This window comes from Sphaerodactylus townsendi, linkage group LG11 (assembly GCF_021028975.2).
Source record: "Sphaerodactylus townsendi isolate TG3544 linkage group LG11, MPM_Stown_v2.3, whole genome shotgun sequence".
NCBI classification, from domain to species: domain Eukaryota; kingdom Metazoa; phylum Chordata; class Lepidosauria; order Squamata; family Sphaerodactylidae; genus Sphaerodactylus; species Sphaerodactylus townsendi.
In genome coordinates this window covers 43,758,548-43,777,220 of record NC_059435.1, presented here as the reverse complement: position 1 = coordinate 43,777,220, position 18,673 = coordinate 43,758,548, and positions in this window count along the sequence as shown.

Sequence of the window (18,673 nt, the reverse complement as noted above, 5' to 3'; positions counted from 1 at the left end):
AAGTTTCCGCTTCCCCCTCCCCTCCCCATCATTCCTCAGACCGTTAGCCGGGGATCTGGTTTCCCCCCCTGCCCAAATCCTCCGAGCCTTCTCCTTTGCAACTTGGAGTGGCTGCAAAGGGACGGACTCCCCTCCCCCCCACCGCCTTGGCAGGGGATGCCCGCGACCTTCCCGGCCTGACGGGACCTTTTTGGGCCCTCAGTGTTGTTCACATCGCTCGGGACCCTTTGGGAGCGGGCAGGGTGCTCGGGGCTTTCTGGTCTTCAGAGAGGTCGGGCATCCGGGGACGGAAGTCATTAGCTGCCAAGCAAGATCCCTGCCGCGAACCCAGAGGGCAATGTGGTCGGGATCAAGTTGCAACTGACGAGTAATCCAGCTAAACCAGAGCCAGTTCCCGTCCGCCCTTCCCCCAACCTAAGCCCGTTTGCTGGGAGAAGTGAGGCAGAGATCCTGGACAGGCAGAGTCCCAGCGAAATGACTTTCTCCCGAGTAAAGACGCTCTGGATCGGCCTGCAGTTGTCAGGGGGCCCCCACTCCCCGGTGCGTGCTCAGCAGCCGGGTGTAACTCAAATCCAGAGAGATGTGAACAGGGGGATTCCTCGGTCCTTCTCTAAACCGTTTTAGTTGGCGCAGAATTCTATTGGCACGAAGGGGATATTGATTCCACCTCCTCACTGAAGGGATCCAGGTGTGCTCTTGCATTCCAGAGCGCCGGCTTAAGTGCTTTGCAACCCCTCTCCTTCACTACCCGGCACACCTCTGTGCCGGCTTTCCGAGGCCCCGGCCCAACTTTCTGATCTCGTGAACACACCGGGGCTCGTCACCAGCCGGGCAATGTCGCAGGCAGTGGAAGGGCCAAGAAAAGGGGAGGGTTCTTCTCCAGCCGGTTGGTACGGATCCGACGGGCGTCTTCCTCCGTCGCGGGCAGCCTGCCGTCGTTCGTTTCCCGGGGATGTGTGTCCAGGACCTCGCTCATTTTCAGCAGAGCCTTCAAAAAGGAAAGACCCCTGGCGCCACCAGAGCCAGCACCCCGCTAAAGCCCCCTCCCCCACCCCGTGATTCCTGCTCAAGCGTGGGTGGGAAGCTGGTCCCCCACCCCGCTGCATAGGAAAAAAGCACCCCCCTCCCCGCCCAGGCTGTCAGGAGCCAGCCAGACATCGACTCAAAGGTGACCCGAGGTAGCCAGGGATTGTGTGGTACCCATTCAGGTTAGGGGCGTTCCATAATCATGCGAAACTTTCTCCCGAAACACGCAGTGTACCCCAGTGTTCTCAATGGGGCTTACTCCCAATTCGGTTTGCAGCGCAGATCAACCTACTCTGCACTTAGTCCGACCCAAATCCCCGGATGCCTCCTGTCCCAAAGTGTACGTGCCGGTCTACCTGTCGGTGCATTCCGACTTTGCATTTTGAGGACTTCTAGTCTGCAACAATCTGTGCCTTCCCCGTTTTTGCTGCAGAAGAGCAGGTGATTGGCGACTTTGCTTGTTTCTTTGTTCTGCTGTTGTGGAGCTGGCAAAGGAATTGTAAGCCGCTTTGAGACTCCGTAAAAAGAGAGAAAAGCGGGATATAAAAACCAACTCTCCTTTCCGAAATAAAGTCAGAAGCAACACCAGTCTTTATCAGCACGATGCAAGACCAAACTGAATAACCGCCTTTCACATTATATATCCATCTCTCAAGTTTGGGCAAGGAGACCTTGCCCTCTAGTTCTGTTGATCACATTTCAGCGTTTGTCTTCACAAAGGATCCGCAGTAAAATGTCACTTTCTGGCCCCTTGTCAACTCCCTTTTAATGCACTTTGAAGCTGGATTTTACTGTGCGGAATGGCAAAATCCACTTGCAAACAATTGTGAAAGTGGATTGAAAGTGCCTTATTCTGCATGTGTGGAGTGGGCCTCTTCCTTTCCACACCCAGACAGAAGCCTGCTGCTGATCTTTACAAAACACCATACAGATTGAAAAAGCTCTTTTGGTTCCCTGTCCCTGTTGAGATAAGTGCTCCTGGTAGTTGGAGATTATCCCTATTCGTAGTTAGCAGAGTGGCACGGGTGACTAGAACACAGCAGACAGTCCCCACCCCACAAAAAAAACCCCACCATCGTTTTCTGTTATTCGGTCTTCCTAACACTCAAAATCGTATATTAGGAAAGGTAACCCTGTGTTTGTTTTCTCTAAAGAAAAGTTTTAATCCACCGAGATGTTTTGCAAGAGAAGGCGAACTGTCCCAACCGGGCCTACCCAGAATTCAGTCCCATTTTATTCACAGGTCTTACTCCCAGCAAAGTGATGTTAATATTGTAGCCAAGGCCACCTTTCCCTGAACGGCTACAGGAGGTGAACTCTACTGGCAGGTCCCATTTTTAAAGACGGGCACAGGGTCAGCTTTGTTCCCGCCAAATGCAGGCGGGACTTTCGGGGGAACTCGAAATCCCCCTCCCTTCAGAGGCGAGAAATCCCACCTGGGCCCCGCATCCCGCATCCCGCATCCTCTGTCGAATTCCCAGGCGGTTGGCAAGGGGAGGGGGCCCTGCATTCTCAAGGGACCGAAGGCCCTTTGGGCAGGGAAACTCAAGTCCCGGGTCACGGGTGCTCAACCGAGGACGGGGAGGCGAATTCATTTGCTCGACGTAAAAGCCACGCCTCCTAGCGCCCAGAGGGTCGCGCTGGGCGCACTTCTCCATCTGCTTGAGGGAGACAGTTTGAGCTTCAGGGCTAGAAGAGCCCACCGAATTGAAGGGACCGTCCGGTGTGGCTCGGAGCAGGACGAGGGGAAACCGGAGTCGCAGATCCTCAGCTCTCGCCACGTTTCCCAGTGAACACCGCCCCCCTCCCTCTGCCCCCCCCTCTCCCGCCCCCGGCGCAAAAGCAGACTCGACAGTCGCTCTTCTGACATCTCGGCATAAAAATGCGCCCTCATTTCCGTTCGGTGGGATTGCGCACGCCGACACCTTGAGCCGGACCCCTTGGATGGGAAAGGCAGCTTCCCCTCGGCGGGATTGCTTTCCAAGCGGACTTTTTGAAGTCTCTTCCAAAGGCCTTCTGCAGCACTTCTCCGAAGGGCAGCAGTCAAGCACCTGGCGGGGCGTAAAAGCGCTACAGAGATGATGCCGGAGAGGGAAACAGCCGCACGCCGGCCCGGGGGCGTCGCGGCGACGGGGGGGGGGGGGGGGGCACGTCCAGAGTTTCTGTGGCAATTGGAAAAAATGGGAACGCGTGTATTAAAGAGGAAGGGAGCGAGAAGGGGGAGAAGAAGAAAGACGGAAGAGAGCAGAGATTCGGCTAGCTGGGCCCTCGCCTTGCCGTTTTGTCAGCCCGGTGATATCCGGTACCTAGCCCGGTTCTGACCCGATTTACGCCAGTTCTTTTTGCGCATTCACTGAAAAGCCGGAGAAGAATTTGGAGCAGAAAAGCTAGGCGTGGGGTAGGCAGCTAACCCTGTCCCCACTCGCCCCCTTTACCCCCTCTCCCCACTTCATTCCCGCGGGGCGTCAAAAGGTACTCCTTGTTTTCAAAGGTGTGTCGAAAAGGTGTGAGTCCCTGCAACTATTTGGAAACTGAGAGCAATCGGAGTTGCTTTGGATCGGGGGCACCAGGCAGGCGGCATCCTAAGCACACATCCTGGGGCACTAATTTCTTCGGCCCGTGTGTGGCCATGAAGGCTGATTCGGCCCCCCCTCGCCCCCAGTACTGCGTTTGGGAATAACGGCTCCCCCCCCCCCTTCCCCGACGTCCCGTTTCACACGCCGGACACCGCAGGACTTGTCAGAAGGAGCCGTCCCCGAGGGCTGCTTTAAACAAACGCAGCGGGATCCCTTGATCTCGCGGCCTTCCTTCGACTGAACGTGTGAAGCGACTTGACTGAAATGCGTGGCTGAGGCGATCAGTCCAAGAAGACCGGTTCACCCGTGGGCGACGCCACGTCCAACCATCGCACAAGTGGTGTGTTGTGTCTGCGTAAAGTGGGCGAGGGTTTTGGCGGTACTGAAAGGCTACGTGTAGAGCCTCCAGCGAGCTCTACCAAACCAGCTTCCTCTTCTCGTCCAATGGTCTGAAACAAATCTGAAAGCGACTTGGCCATGAAACTTTCGAGCCATCTCCTCTGCTTCCCACCACAATCCACCGGCTGCCTCCAAACTGGCTTGGCACTCAAGGAAGATTTCGAATTCAGGGCCGGAATCCACTGGCTGTTGTGGGCTTTCTGGAGGGTGTGGCCGTAGTCCGGTTGGGTTTCGCCCTTATTTATGGCTGACTTCTCACGCTGACATTCCTCTGAAGAGGCCAGCCATAGATGTGTTAGGAGCAAAAACTGCTAGACTACGGCAAGCAGTCCGAAAAACTCACAACGGCCAGCACTTAGATTCCTTTATACAATAGGATGCTGCCAAATCCACCCCCCCCCCCCCCCGTTTTGCCCATCTTCCTCTTGAAACTGCCCCCCCTTGCACGGATTGTTTGCAGCCAGGGCGTCTGCAAGATCTGGAACTGACCCACTCTGATCTCATATAACCCCCCAACAAAATGCATCACACGGAGTTTTTAATAAGCCACAAGTCAAATGCTGGGATGAGTGTGTGTGTGTGGATTAAACGGAACTCCTTTAAGTGCTGCCAGCAGGGCGGGGAAAGGGCTGGCTTGGAAACTGAACAGAACCCCCTCCCCTTCTTCCGGCACGTGAATACAAATGCCAGAGTCCTGCAAGCGAGGCTCGAGTTAAAAGGGGGCCGGCCCTGGATCAAAAACAACCCATCAAAAGGAGCCTCAGCTGTTTGCTTGCTTACCTTCAGGAGAGAGGGAAAGTGTCACGTTCCCGGAGGATCGGGGCAGGAGAAAGGCGCTTTACGCATAGCTTGAATGGTCACGACTGGCACAAGGTTGATTCCGCACCAAATACTTCAATTCTCCGCCCCCCCTCCCGCTGCGAAACAGTTGGTAAAGGGAAGGGGAAACTCACGCTAACTAAATTTAACTTTTTCTCTTTTTTTAAGGGCTGCTTTCTGGCTTGCATGCAAATAGAGCGGCATTTCCAGAAAATGTCCTACGGAGATCTCTGCTGGTTCTGGCCAACGCGGCTCACCCAGTGCAACATACTGTTTCTGAGAGTAGGCAGCCACCCTCTTCAGAAATTTTGTTAGGGGGCCGACATCGCAGCAGTTTGTTTGTCCCATAGCAAGTCTCCCTCAGGGATAAAGTGCTTCTGAACATGGATTTTCTTGGTAGGTATTTGTTCATTGAGAAAAATATCTATGTCCAAGGAAGCTTGCAAAGTAAAACAGGATAAAATTGTAAAACAAGGTAAACAACTTTAAAAGGGAACAACAACAACCCACTAGTGATAGATATATCCTAGTGTTGAACCTGAGCATGTTCAAGCAAAGGATCGCCATCATCTGGGAATGAACCTGATGACTGTGTTACTTGTGAAAATAGCGTCAGAGGTGGCCTTTTCTTTGCATGCTCTCATTCATGAGTCAGTGAAATGCACTGGCAAAAAATTTAGGTCTGGATGTAGGAAAAATTGATTCAAATTCTCCAACCCGTGTTGTGTTCCATCCTGTTCTACCTAGCAGGGGAGTTGTGAGGACAACACGAGTTATCTTGTCTGTGCCATCAAGTCACAGCTGACTTATGGCAACCCATTATGAGGTTTTCAAAGTAATAGCCTAACAGAGGTGGTCTGCCATTCGCTTTCTGTATGTAGCACCCCTGATAGTCCATGGTGGTCCCGCCATGTGCCCTCCAGCTCAGGGTTGAGTATTTTGACCTCATGTTTATCACTTTTGGGGTTCTTTTGAGAAAGACTGGGGTGGGTGGGAAGTTAGGAACCAATGTGATACCTTAGTGCATTTGTTTAACCCCCTCTTCTGCTGTTAACACACATGAATCCATATTCAGCCACTTTAAGAATGCCCATAGCTGGGCTTATACCCAAACTGCTACATTGCATGTGCCCCCAAGGACTGGCTGGTACCCCAGAGAATTTCCCTCCCCCATTTCCTCTGAACCTTATGCCCTGTCTCAAATGACTTCCAGTCTCTCTTTTGCTGTATAATAAGGGGTGAAATTGGGGGAAATTGTTGTTTGAGGAGCATGAGTAAAAATACTTAATTGAGCAAATGGAACCATTTTTATGGTACCTTGAAACTAGGCCATCACCCAGTGAAGTCAATGGGGTTTTCCATGCACTCAGTCTTTCAATTCCGTCTGTAATCCAAGTTGAATTGTCCTCATAAACAAATTGTTAATTAAGCTATGCTTGCCAATAACACACTAGGGAATTTTTAGTAACTATTTTGGACTTAAAATGATTATGATTATGATTCTTGACAAATGTATTTTTCTTTTATGTACACTGAGGGCATATGCACCGGAGACAAATTCCTTGTGTGTCCAATCACACTTGGCCAATAAAGATTCTATTCTATTCTATTCTATTCTATTCTATTCTATTCTATTCTATTCTATTCTAAATAGCCTGTTATTTCAAGAAAGGTGAATCAAAGCCATTACTTTGCTCACAAAATGTTCGAATAACTTTTTGGAAGCTGAGCATCTCTTTAAATGTACCCCCTTAGATTGGAGGCCCCATCTCTAAATAAAATGTGAGTTCACTTAAAACCAAGAAATCCTAGTCCTCTTTGACACATGGAGACTTGCTGGTTGGTCAAGGGCCAATCACACTCTCAGCCTAACATACCTCACAGAGCTATTGTGTAAGTAAAATGGAGAACAATGGGTCCCCGTTGGGGAAAAAGGTAGGGTATAAATTAGATAAGTAAATAAATAAGTAGAGGCCGCAATTCCAAGCAGGCTAACATGAAAGTAATCCCCAAAGAGGTTAATAGGACATAGATTTAATAAACATGGCTGATTATGATTGGGCAGAAATTATTTTTGAAGTAAACCAGTAAAATTAGATAGATATTTTCTTCAATATTTTGTGCTTGTAATCATTTTGTAAGTCTGTTGTAAAGGTTGATTATTAGCACCTTTTTGCTATAAGAATGTAGTTCAGAATATATGGCTATGATCTTGGGTGGCTGCGAACAGAAGGTGTCTGCGAACAGATGATATATTAGAAGCTGTTACATGAAAAATTTCCATGGCATATTTGTGTTGTTGTTGTTGTTGTTGCTTTTAAATAGGAAATCAATTGGCTGGGTGAGACTTGTGTAGCCAGCAATGGGATGACTAGACTGGAACTCACGGGTTCCTTTCTTACATTCCCTCCCCCATCCCAGGCACAATGCAGCTCCCATATAACCCCCTAGCATGGAATAGTTGGAAATCCATCATATGAAAACTCCTCATAGAGCACACCACTAGTCTCAAGTCACTAATGACTCCAAACATTTACTTTATTTGTTCATTTAGATATTTATACTTCCTTTTCGCCACCAGTGGAAACCAAAAGTGGCTTACCAGATCCCTTTCTCCATTTTATTGTTACAGTGACAACATTATTAGGTAGGTCTGGCTGAGCAGGTATGACTGACTCAAGGTTACCCAATTAACATCCATGGCAGAGGGAGGATTTGAACCCAAGTCTCCTGGATCCTAGTCTAACATCATGCCAGCTCTCCTATTAAGGAAACTGAAGACTTCATACCTGACCAAAGCTTCCATGGTGTTTCTCTCACAGTTTCTTTTAGGATTCCAGGTGGCATTCTTGGATCATCTATCCCATTTTGCCCTCCCAACAACAAATTTGCAAAGTGGATTAAGCTGAGAGTGAAGTCACTCTGTGAGTTTGCAGGGTGAGTGGGGCTTAGAACCCGGGACTTCTCAGGGCTAGCCCAGCATTTTAACCAGTGAACTACACCAGCACTCTAATGGGCTTAGGACATTACTCTGTGTAGGATTACACCATGCACTGGTTTTGACTAAGTGGATACATAAGGAATCATCTGTGGTGTGCCTGTTTCTTTGTGATGTGAAAATCCCAGCCTTGAGCAGCCATGCTGGAACTTTGCTACAAAGGGCCCATTTTCATGGGAGGGGCTAAAGTGGTCTGTTTATTAGGCTGGGCCTGGGCCAGAGCAACTTCTGCATAGTGTAGTATCCCTTTTTCTCCATCCTTCTTCAGACAGTTATCTGGATCTCTGTCAACGGAGCCATAAAACAAAGCATGTAGCTATCTAAAAATCCACAACGTCAAATGTTTTTGAAATTTAAGTGAGTTTTTGGTCCAAGGGGTCTTGGGTAGGCTATTGCCATAAAAGAAGCAGTAACCAGCTGTGTCCATGAATACAGGGAAGCGTGACCTTGGTCAACTCGACCTACACTGAGTTCCTCTTTGTTTTCTTGGCCCAGCCAAGGCTTGGATGAAAGCTTTTAGAAATTATTATTGTTTGAAGGCAAGGGTCTGAAGAGATAGAGTGGTGCAGATATGACAACTAAGCTAGAGAGTGACTATGTGGCAAAACAGGGTCTCCTTTTCTGTTTGTTCTATTATCTGACCGAATGAGCTAGAATTCTCCAGGGATTTAGAAACAGTGTCATTGAATGCCTTGGTAATGCCAAGGAAATGATTTTGAAATCTAACCTTGCACTCCTTTCTAAAAATAGCTACGAATGTTCCTTCAAGCATATCTATGATTTAGGCAAAATGGATCCCTCTGCAAAATCCCCACAGGAAGGTCAGGATATTAATGCTTTCCTATTGCAGGCTGAGAGAGAGAGAGTGGCTTGCCTCAGCAGGTTCAAGAACAGAACTGGGAACATCCTGATTTCAATCACATCATGCTACTTCCCCAGAACATTTCTAGACAGTAAACCATTGGCTAATAGCCATTTGATTTCTGGAAACAGAATGTCTAACCCAGGGGTAGGGAACCTGCGGCTCTCCAGATGTTCAGGAACTACAATTCCCATCAGCCTCTGTCAGCATGGCCAATTGGCCATGCTGGTAGGGGCTGATGGGAATTGTAGTTCCTGAACATCTGGAGAGCCGCAGGTTCCCTACCCCTGGTCTAACCTGTTCCTGTTACTTAGAAGAAGGTCCCACTAAGGGACAGATGGCTTATCCCAAGGAGAGGGTACATGTCACAGCAGCCTTGACCACTGAAAAGAGAGTAGATTCCACGAAGAGAATCCACCAGGTTTATGCACAATGACAGTTCAAGTTTTACATGTCTGGTGATTGGGATTGTTGACATCTCTTCCATGGACAGAATCTGCAGATGTTGTCTAATTGTTTGAAAGGCACCAATTCTATCAATAAGAAAACCCAACAATGCCTCTTTTAGTTAATCTGTAGTATCACCATATCAATCCAGATGTTTCCAGAAAGCACATTAAAAACATTTGAATAATCAAAAGTTTGGATTATACTGCCAATATTTACAAGAATAACAATGAATAGACAAAAAGAAGGCATGTGGATTGTGAGCAGCATAGTTCTAAACAGTCACACCCCTTGACTTTCATGGATACAGAAATGACATAATGACAGAAATGACATAACTCTGCCTAGACTGGACTGTTGGAGTTGAATAAGCATTCTGTTCCATATAAGATCTCTGTTACAGAGAACACTGTTCACAAAGTCTTTGCATTAACTTGACCTGATTCCTTGCAGGTTCATGAAGTCAGAGGGGCACAAACTGCTTCTCTGCACACTCAGGATTCTCTATTCATTTTAATAGAAAAAAGTCAGTTCATATGCACAAAGGATGAATATTTGGAAAGACCTCCACTGCTCTGAAGTGAATGGGGAAGCCTATGGCAAGTTTTGCATATGCAACCAAGCACATGTGGTTCAGAATTAGGGTAACTGTTTGGATCCCATGCCACTGTAATCCATTGTGAGTTGCACTCCCATCAGATCAAATCTCTGATTGATTCAGGATTTTGATTACCATTCAAGTCATTCAGAGAAACAAGGGTAATACTGTATTCAAGCTGCATTTGAACACACTGGTGATAAAATTATAGCTTTTAATTCTAAAACAAAAGGACTGTACCTGAAGTGTTTTAAACAGGCAAACAAAAAGATTAAAGAAATAATTTTTCTTAGTCCTTTGTGCATATTTTGGTGTGTTTCGTGGTACCTCTTGTAATAATTGATGATCAGATAAAATTAACCAAACAAGAATAAAATAGGTAAATGTTAAATGTAAAAAAAAATCCCTTAAAAATCCCTTGCTCTGAAGTTTGAAACTCTTTTTTAGATCTGTGCTATCATTTCATATCAGAGATTAAGTAGTATATAAGATACTGTGTTGTATTGTTAATGGCCACAAGAGGACACAATTTCCCAGAGAACCCCATTTTAATTAAAGACAAGTGGCTCAGGAAGAGCATAACAAGACAGTCCACTATGTAAACTGTCACAGGTTCCCTCTCCTCTCTTACCACTTTGAAATAAGCATATACATTTTCCTTTAAGGGAAGAACATTTAGAATAGCTCTTTAAACCTCTGCAAAATTATGTCAGAATTACATTTCTCTGAAGTGCTGGCTTTACTACCTTCAGGGATTTTTTACATTTAGAAAAATACACACCTGCAAGCCTGCAATCACATTTCTACCAGATTTTTACCTCCTTAGTCTACCTAATTCTTAAGAGCATGAGTATACATTGTGTTTGCCAAGTTCTGCTTTGAGAAGCTTGGAGACTCTACCGTACCAGTTCAGAATACAGGAAAGCTGCAGGCGCTAACCTTGAAGTTACAGCAAAAGGAAAGGAGATGCTGTTTTGTCTTCAGTTCTATCTTGTGGGCTGATCTAGCAATTAAGAAACAGAGACAATTAGCTGACTGAGCCCTGACTCATTTAAGTCCAGCGTCATCTTCCCTCTCAGCCTGACTTTCAAAACAAATCTGTCCAGTTTTTCCCAGCTGAGAAAGAACCATCAGCAAAGCATGACTGTTTTTCATGAGGTACACAGAAAAGGGCCCTGGGATGTCTCTGGAATGTCTCTTCGCTGCCATATCAGTTATGGAAACACCTACACTTTGTGTGCCGAGACAAAGGATTTCCCCTCCAGTCAGTTTTTAGGCATGTATAATTTCACCAGATGTTAAAGTTCTGTGGCATAGTCTGTGATGGGCATTGTTGATGGCTCTTTACATAACTGTAAATGCAGTGGTAACAGAATGTGAAGCTGAATGTGGAGAGGGCCATGTTGTTGGCTCAGATATTGCGACAGAGCTGACAGATAATTTTGAGCTTCGGCAAGAGGGGGGAGGCCATGTTGCACTCCAGGTTTAGGGACACCATCAGGGTAGGCAAGGCAGTCAACAACTTGATATTCTCCTGGTTTTCAGGCCAGAGCCACCATTCTAGGAACTGCAAGAATATTGCAACAGAGAGGCTGGTGGAGAGGGAGAAGTCCCCCCACCCCCAGCTATATTGGAGCAAAGGAATTATGCATAAAAACAAAATTGTGCAACACACTTTCTCATTCAAGTGCTCTTCACTTTAGCACCACTGCCAGGATTATGGGAGGGGAAAAGTGAGGCTGGACAACACTTGTGCCATATGAAATGCTAACACTATTCACTCTCCCCCAAAGAGTCTTCCACTCATGTTTCGTGTCCTTCTGGCTGTCGTAAGTCCCTGAACTATGAATGCCGTGATTCTAAGGGACATGCATTTCCGTGTTTACGTGATGTGTACAAAACAAGTTCATGTTTTGGGCTGCCACTTGGGCTTGCTTTGCCTTAGTGTTCTGTATATTTATACAAATGTGTATCATGTCTGAATTACATTGGTGTATCTGTCAGATCAGTCTGATGCCCTTTCACTTTAACATTTTCATTTAAGTTTTGACTGAAAGTAGATCACAATAAGGCAGAGCAAATCATTACTTTAGAATGACCTTCACAGTAGCCAGATGGCCCTAGTTTCATCCTATAACAACTCACTCATGGATGCCTCTGAGGAAACAGGATAGGAAAAAGAGTAAGTGGTTGGAAAGTAGACAGGAAAGAAATATATATAACTTCAGTTTAGATTTCAGATTTCAGTCACTGACATGGATCTTAATTAGACTGTATAAGTTTCAATAGCTTAGATGTTCTAGAGGTTTTTACTTCAGATGGTACAGTTTGTTGTTACAAATGTTACTGGCTAATGGATTAACACAGACCTTCTGTCCTAACAGGCTGATATCCTTTCAAAGCACACACACACAACCTTGATTTTGTTAGCTACCCAACCCAAACAAGCATAAAACTCACACCTGAGATAAAACTTAAAGCAAAATACAAATACACCAGATGGGATCCTCCTAATGTGTAAAATCCTGCACTAACTGGCTCAGGAATTCTTCTTCCACCCAAGAAGATCTATTTCTATCTGTGTTCATATTTATGGCCACTTGTGGAAAGTCACTGGTCTTCCACTTCAGTCTTGTCCTCTAAATAAATCCTTGTCAGGGGATTATTTGCTTCCTCAGTATATGTTGAAATACACCCTCAGAGCAGATATGTTTTGACAACAGTCAAGGCAGTAGATGTTCACTCTCAGGAATCAAAATCCAAAAGCATCCTAAAATGGTTTCGGTCAGACAGATGACCTCCTCCCTCTCCGAATCATCTGGTTGCTATACCAATTGGAGTGCAGGTTATCATATCCAATCAAGGTGCTTTCTTGTTCCTAAGGAGTTTATTTACCACTCTGATATGTAAACATCCTGTCTACAGACAGATTTTCCCTTTAGGCTCTCTTTTATGGTGCAGTCCATCACACATGCATTACAGTACTATAACAGTTTGATTGTAATTTTGAATACATAAATGTTAATAGGTAGTTATAGCACTACAGCACTGTTAAGCAAAGGCAAGAATCATTGCCACTTTTTAAAGAACTATCAACATTATTATTATTATTATTATTATTATTATTATTATTATTATTATTATTATTATTATTATTATTATTATTATTATTATTATTATTATTATTATTATTATTATTATTATTATTATTATTATTATTATTATTATTATTATTAAAATTAACAACAACAACAAAAACAACAAAAACAACAATAAAACAACAACAACAATTTATTAATTTACTTATTTATTTATTTATTTTATTGGGCTTGTAGACCACTCTCCCCTAAGGGGCTCAAGGTGTATGCTGCAAGGTAACCATCTTAACCATTTTAACACATCATACTTTCATTCACATATTGTCACTAGAAGAGAACTTGGCAGTAGAGATCTTGGGCCATAGTGAGCAGGGCTGGGTACCTGCCAAAATTCACAGGTGATCAGAGGGACCTCTCCTTACAAGCAGAGATGTTTTTGTCAGTCTCTCACTCCTCAGTGGAAATATCTGTTGGAAATAAATGGAATAGCAAGCAAGAAAACCATCCCTTGCTTCCTCCCAAATGTTCCTCTAGCCTCTTCTTAGACCTCTCAGCACTGCTGGGGCTCAAACTGTGAGTCACAATTTGCTTCCTTTAGTGTAGGGCCAATTGGAGGTGAAAGATGGGTCCCACAAGTGGCAGGGAAAAGGTGGTGTGATGGGAGGGTGAGTTTAGTGGGGGAGGTGGAGGTGGGAAGGGAGAAGGATGAAGTTGCCAAAAGTCTGTATCAACCTAAAGCCAGCCCTTATTATGCACAGGATGACACTAGCTGTATGAAATATCAACTTCCTGAGGATAAATTCATGTGCATACAGTATTATCTGGCTGCCTCGTAATACAAGGTAAGACGGTTTCTTCCCTTCCAAATGTATGGCAGGTGGGAGGATGAGGGGGGGGGGGCTGTTACCCCAAATTCTGGGGTCCTCCCCTTTTAGAGTGGGGAATTATTGAGGGCTGACTTTGTTTAATGAGAGGCTGGTTATTACAAGATTTATTCCACCAACGTTTGCAGAGATGGTTTCTGCAAGAAATAAGCAGTAATCCAGAGTAAAACTTTAACAATTTTATTAAGAAAAGTAATATAATAAACATAGACAGCTCACACAGTCCTAAGATGTATAAAGAGGTGAGGGTATACATTTGGAATGGATCTGGCTTTTCAGGGAATGAGGCAATAATTACTTGATCTATATTCTCTTCCACATAAAGATGATAGCAAATTGTATATTCCTCTGCCACAGAACGAAGCAGACTGGACCTTCTTTGTTGTAGAATGTCCTAATACCTACCTAGCCCTGCTCCCCGGTTCACTGAAAGTTTGAAAGTAAAAATCCATTTCAGCATAAATACTCTTGTATCAAAGTAGCATGTGCAATAATGCACAAAATAATGGTTTTGACATAAAAATGAATAATAATTCTCATATTTGGTTGGGACTATATTCTAATGAGGAAACATACAACTTTCTCAACTGCTGCACATAAACTAATAGAACTATAATCTTTATGTGGACCAGAGTATAGAAGATGATTGATCTGATGACTAGAGTTCAATTACCTGCATTGAGCTCGAATAGAGAGAGGGGATAGAAAGCAGCAGTGGGATCAGTATTAATCAGAGAGATGGCCAGGAAAATACTGAACACATTGTGCTAGGTGGACAGACTAGTTATAGGAAAAATCAGATACTCAGGCAATGCTCTGGCCTTCCCAAGACAAAAGTGATTCTTGTTTTCCAGGAGATGACAAGAGGGGGCACCTAGGCTTAATGTTCTAAGCCCAGACAGTGCCTGAAGGTGATTAGATTTTGGGGTGGAACTGATGTCATTGCATCTCCAGGATCATGCCAATGCAGATGAAGGTGGTCTTTTAGAGAAGTTAGTCAGAAAACTAGAAGATGGAATTAGTTCATTGGATAATAGCCAAAAGGAAGTCTTGATGGCATTAAGTTATTGTCAATCTGCATACCCTTTGCCTCATAGAGGCAGATGTTCTGGGATCGAGGTTGGGACTGGTTTTCCCAGGCTGGAGGCTTTGTCTGTTCCTAATTGCTTTAGGAGAGGTGAGGGAGCCTATTTGCAGGTTAATGCTTGCAGGAGACCTTTGCCCAGACAGGTTTCTGCCTTAGTGGTAATAATGAGCCAATGCAAGGATGGCACCCATCTTGGCACTGCATTGCTAGACCACCTCTAAGGTTGGCAGGACATGTAAAGACACTGTTGCTGTAAGAAAACAGGCCTCCCGCACATACCATGGGTCTGTCTGGTAACAGGGGAGCTGTAGAAGAGAGGGACTAGGAAAAGATCATTTCCCCCTGAAAGGTAGCAGTAAACGAATGCAGGTGTGAATGAGAAGGAACAGAAGCTAGTTGTCCCTAAATGCACGTATGCCCTTATGGGTAAATGGAAATATTTCCCAGTTAGCCAAGCTGATTGGAAGTCAGTGCTGGAGTTCTTCCAACTCCTTCCCCCAGCCAAGGACCACACAAGCAGATCAGCCTGGCCTTTGTGAACTGAGGAAGGGGAACTACCTAGAAAAGGGAATGCTCGAGTAAATGAGGCCTGATTTCATTCCTTTCAAGATGATTGTGGTTCTTCTTCTCTAATCGTGGAAAGCATCCTTTGTTGTCTGCTAGAATGTAATGGAAGTCTTCTAGCTAAGACACAGGCACAGATCCTTATGATTGTTACACCTCTCTTCTTTGGTCCCCACAAGACCTACAGTAGACCAATATGACTGCGAATTGTTTTAGAGAAAGGAGGCACAGGTTTGAGTGCCTCGCCATTGGACGTTACTGGTGGAAGAAATGGCCTGTGGTGCTTCAGAGACATAAACACAGATAACCAGGGAGGTGTGGCACCACCAACTGAGCAGGGATTGGGTGATCCTAAAAGAAAACGGGGGTTGACAGGGCCTCTCGCAGTGCTGATTGTGCCCTTGTTCTGAGACTGCTGCTTCATTGCTATTCTTTTGCATCAAGGAATCATCACTTACAGTTGTGAATAGAGTTGTGAACCCCTCTGCATAGGCTTTCAGGAGATATGGAGTGGCCCCCCCCCCCCCCCCCCCCCCGGGTCTTATTAGATCTCAGAAGCTAAGTTTGGATTGGAGATCAGCAAGGAAGACTCTGTACAGGAAGGCAATGGCAAACCACTTCTACACACAGCTATTTTTTAAAATGGAGATGTTTTCACTCTTATGAGCCCCCACTGGCAGTTTGAATTGGCACGCCGCAGACACAGGATTTCTACTTCATTAAGAACAACTCAGTCAGTCCTAAAGAGACTTGTACCTTTCTAAGGCCACTGAAGTAATAGGTCATAGAAGAGTGTAACTCTCTTTAGGACTGCTCTACGAAGCAAAAGCAGTTCTGCCATCAGAGGATTGTGTGAAAGTGGAATTCACATCTCATACTGGCACCATGGTTAGTCTCATCTGCAGTGGCAACGGTTGGAGACCACTGCACATTGAGTACAGGTGCTGACTGGCTTGTGGCATGAGATCAATAGGAAAGAGTCCTGTAAAATACCCCTTTTCAGACATGGTTGAGTGGAACATTATAATTTGTGATGGATTTCCCACCAATACCCCAAAAAGGACAAAGGGTAATGATACATACCCTGTACTAGGAAGAAGAAATGTTCTGTGCATAAATCAAACTGAAGAATTGGCAGATTCTGGTTGCATGATGCATTCATAGTTTTGGATTACCATTTAAACTTCTAACAGGTTCATTCAACTGTAAGTTGTAAATACATTAAACATCATGAGACCTTCCTTTTCAAAATGTCCAACAAAGGGAATGACACCTACACAATAATGGTTATGGTATCCCTTTAATGCAGGGATGTCAAACATTTGGCTGCCTGCTGCTGGTTGGTTCAGCCCCTTGAGAGGGCTTATCAGGTCCTCAGGCCAGCTGAGTCAACCCCTCCCCCCTTACTCCTGATATGGATCAGGAACAAGTGTGTGTGGGAGGGAGGGGTTAAATCAGCTGATTTATGGACCTGATAAGCCCTCCCAAAAGATTTTGATCTGGGCTGGTGAGTCTGTTGTGAGGTCACTAGCTGAGGCAGCCCCCACCCCAGTACTTGCCCACACCACAAATGAGTTTTGCCTTAATGGTATGGACTGTCTTCCCAAACATTCTCCTCCTACTTGCACATATTCAGATTTATGTTTGCTTTTCAGTTGAAAGAAATCTTGAAGTTTTCAAATATTATTTTTTGTCATGTGTACATCGCCAATGGGCGAATGTGGCCCTTGGTGACAGTAATTGTTTTGGGTAATTAGAAGGCAATAATCTTGCTGGAAGGTTGAATAAGGCATAGCATGAATCAGTGTAATTTACAGCATCTCTTGAAATAACCCTTTCCAGAATAGCAATGAAAAATATAAAAGCAACTCCAGTGAGACATTCCAAGGAACATATTAAATTTTCTTCCAAGAGGCCATGTGCAACAGGAGAAGGCTGGCAACACAGGCATTACATATTTAGTGTATTAATCCTAAATTAAGCTTGGAACCCATACAATCAATAATATATGAAGGGAGACAAGGAACTAATGCGTTAAGGATAAATGAGAGAGAAATGTGAATGCCGGTTTCTTATTTTAGGTTCCAGTTTTTGAAGCTTCAAAATGACTTTTTAAATGCAACTTGATAAAGCCATTCCTCTGTCGCCATCTTATCTCTCTTCACCATTATGTAATGCTGACTCTTCCATTTTTGCCAACATCCTCATCTTTGCCACCAAAATTTGAGCGGGTGCAAATTTATAGTCATACACCATCCAAATAATTAAGAAGCAATTAGTAGCAAATGAAATGAGCTCTTGGAGTTCAGATTCCCAATTCTGAATGTCCATGTTCTTTACATGCAGATGGGTGGACCTGAAAAAATGTAGCTCTGCTCCGGTAGCTATTGTTATTTACATGAGATGTACCTTCGAAGACTGGCACATAACACATCAGTGTCAACATCACTCCTGGCATATGCCCAGAGGCAGAGCCGTAGCGAGGGGGAACTGTGCCTGGGGCACATAAGTGCCCTGCGCCCCTGCCATGCCTCCGCTTGCCCCACCACACCCTTGCCTTGTCTCCGCACCAGCACACACTTAGTGCAAGATGCCCCCACCCCTACACCGCTGCCCAGAGGCATATCTAGCGAAAAAGTAGCCTGGTGCAAAATCTGAGTTTTCTGCCTCCCATATGGGTGGCTGCCCCCCTCCACCATGTCCAAATAACATTTTTTTGCACCAGGTCTTGAAGTCAGTGTATGGATACAGGGGGAAGGAGGAGGGGTGTGAGGGCAATTTTCCACCCCACACGTAACTAAATGGCTGCAGCCCGGAGACATTTGACCCCATACTACTGCTGCTGTAGTTTTATAGTTTTAAGGCTTTGTATTTTAACTGTGGTTATTCGATTTGTTTTATTGTATTGTTGTTTGTTGTGCACCGCCCTGAGCCCTTCGGGGGCAGGGCGGTTTACCAAATTGAATAAATAAATAAATAAAAATATGTCCCCATATGCCCCTGCATATGCCCCTGAGCCAACTGAGATCTTCTCAGAACTTCCTCCTGAATGTCCCTTCTCTGAAGTCTATGAGATCTGCCAAGGTTTGTGCACTTTAGTGACAGTCATGGCACCTCTTAACAGCATGCCAGAGGTGGTAGAACTATCTCCACCTTAGAATAGTTCTGGAGGCATTTCGAGGACAATTGAAATATTGATACGTTTATGCATTTGACACTGTATAGCGTAGATGAAGTTAGAGCTGCTTTCCCCCTGTCATTTTAGTATTTATAACGTTTATATATTTATAGTGTTTTAATATGTTTGTCCCCTGT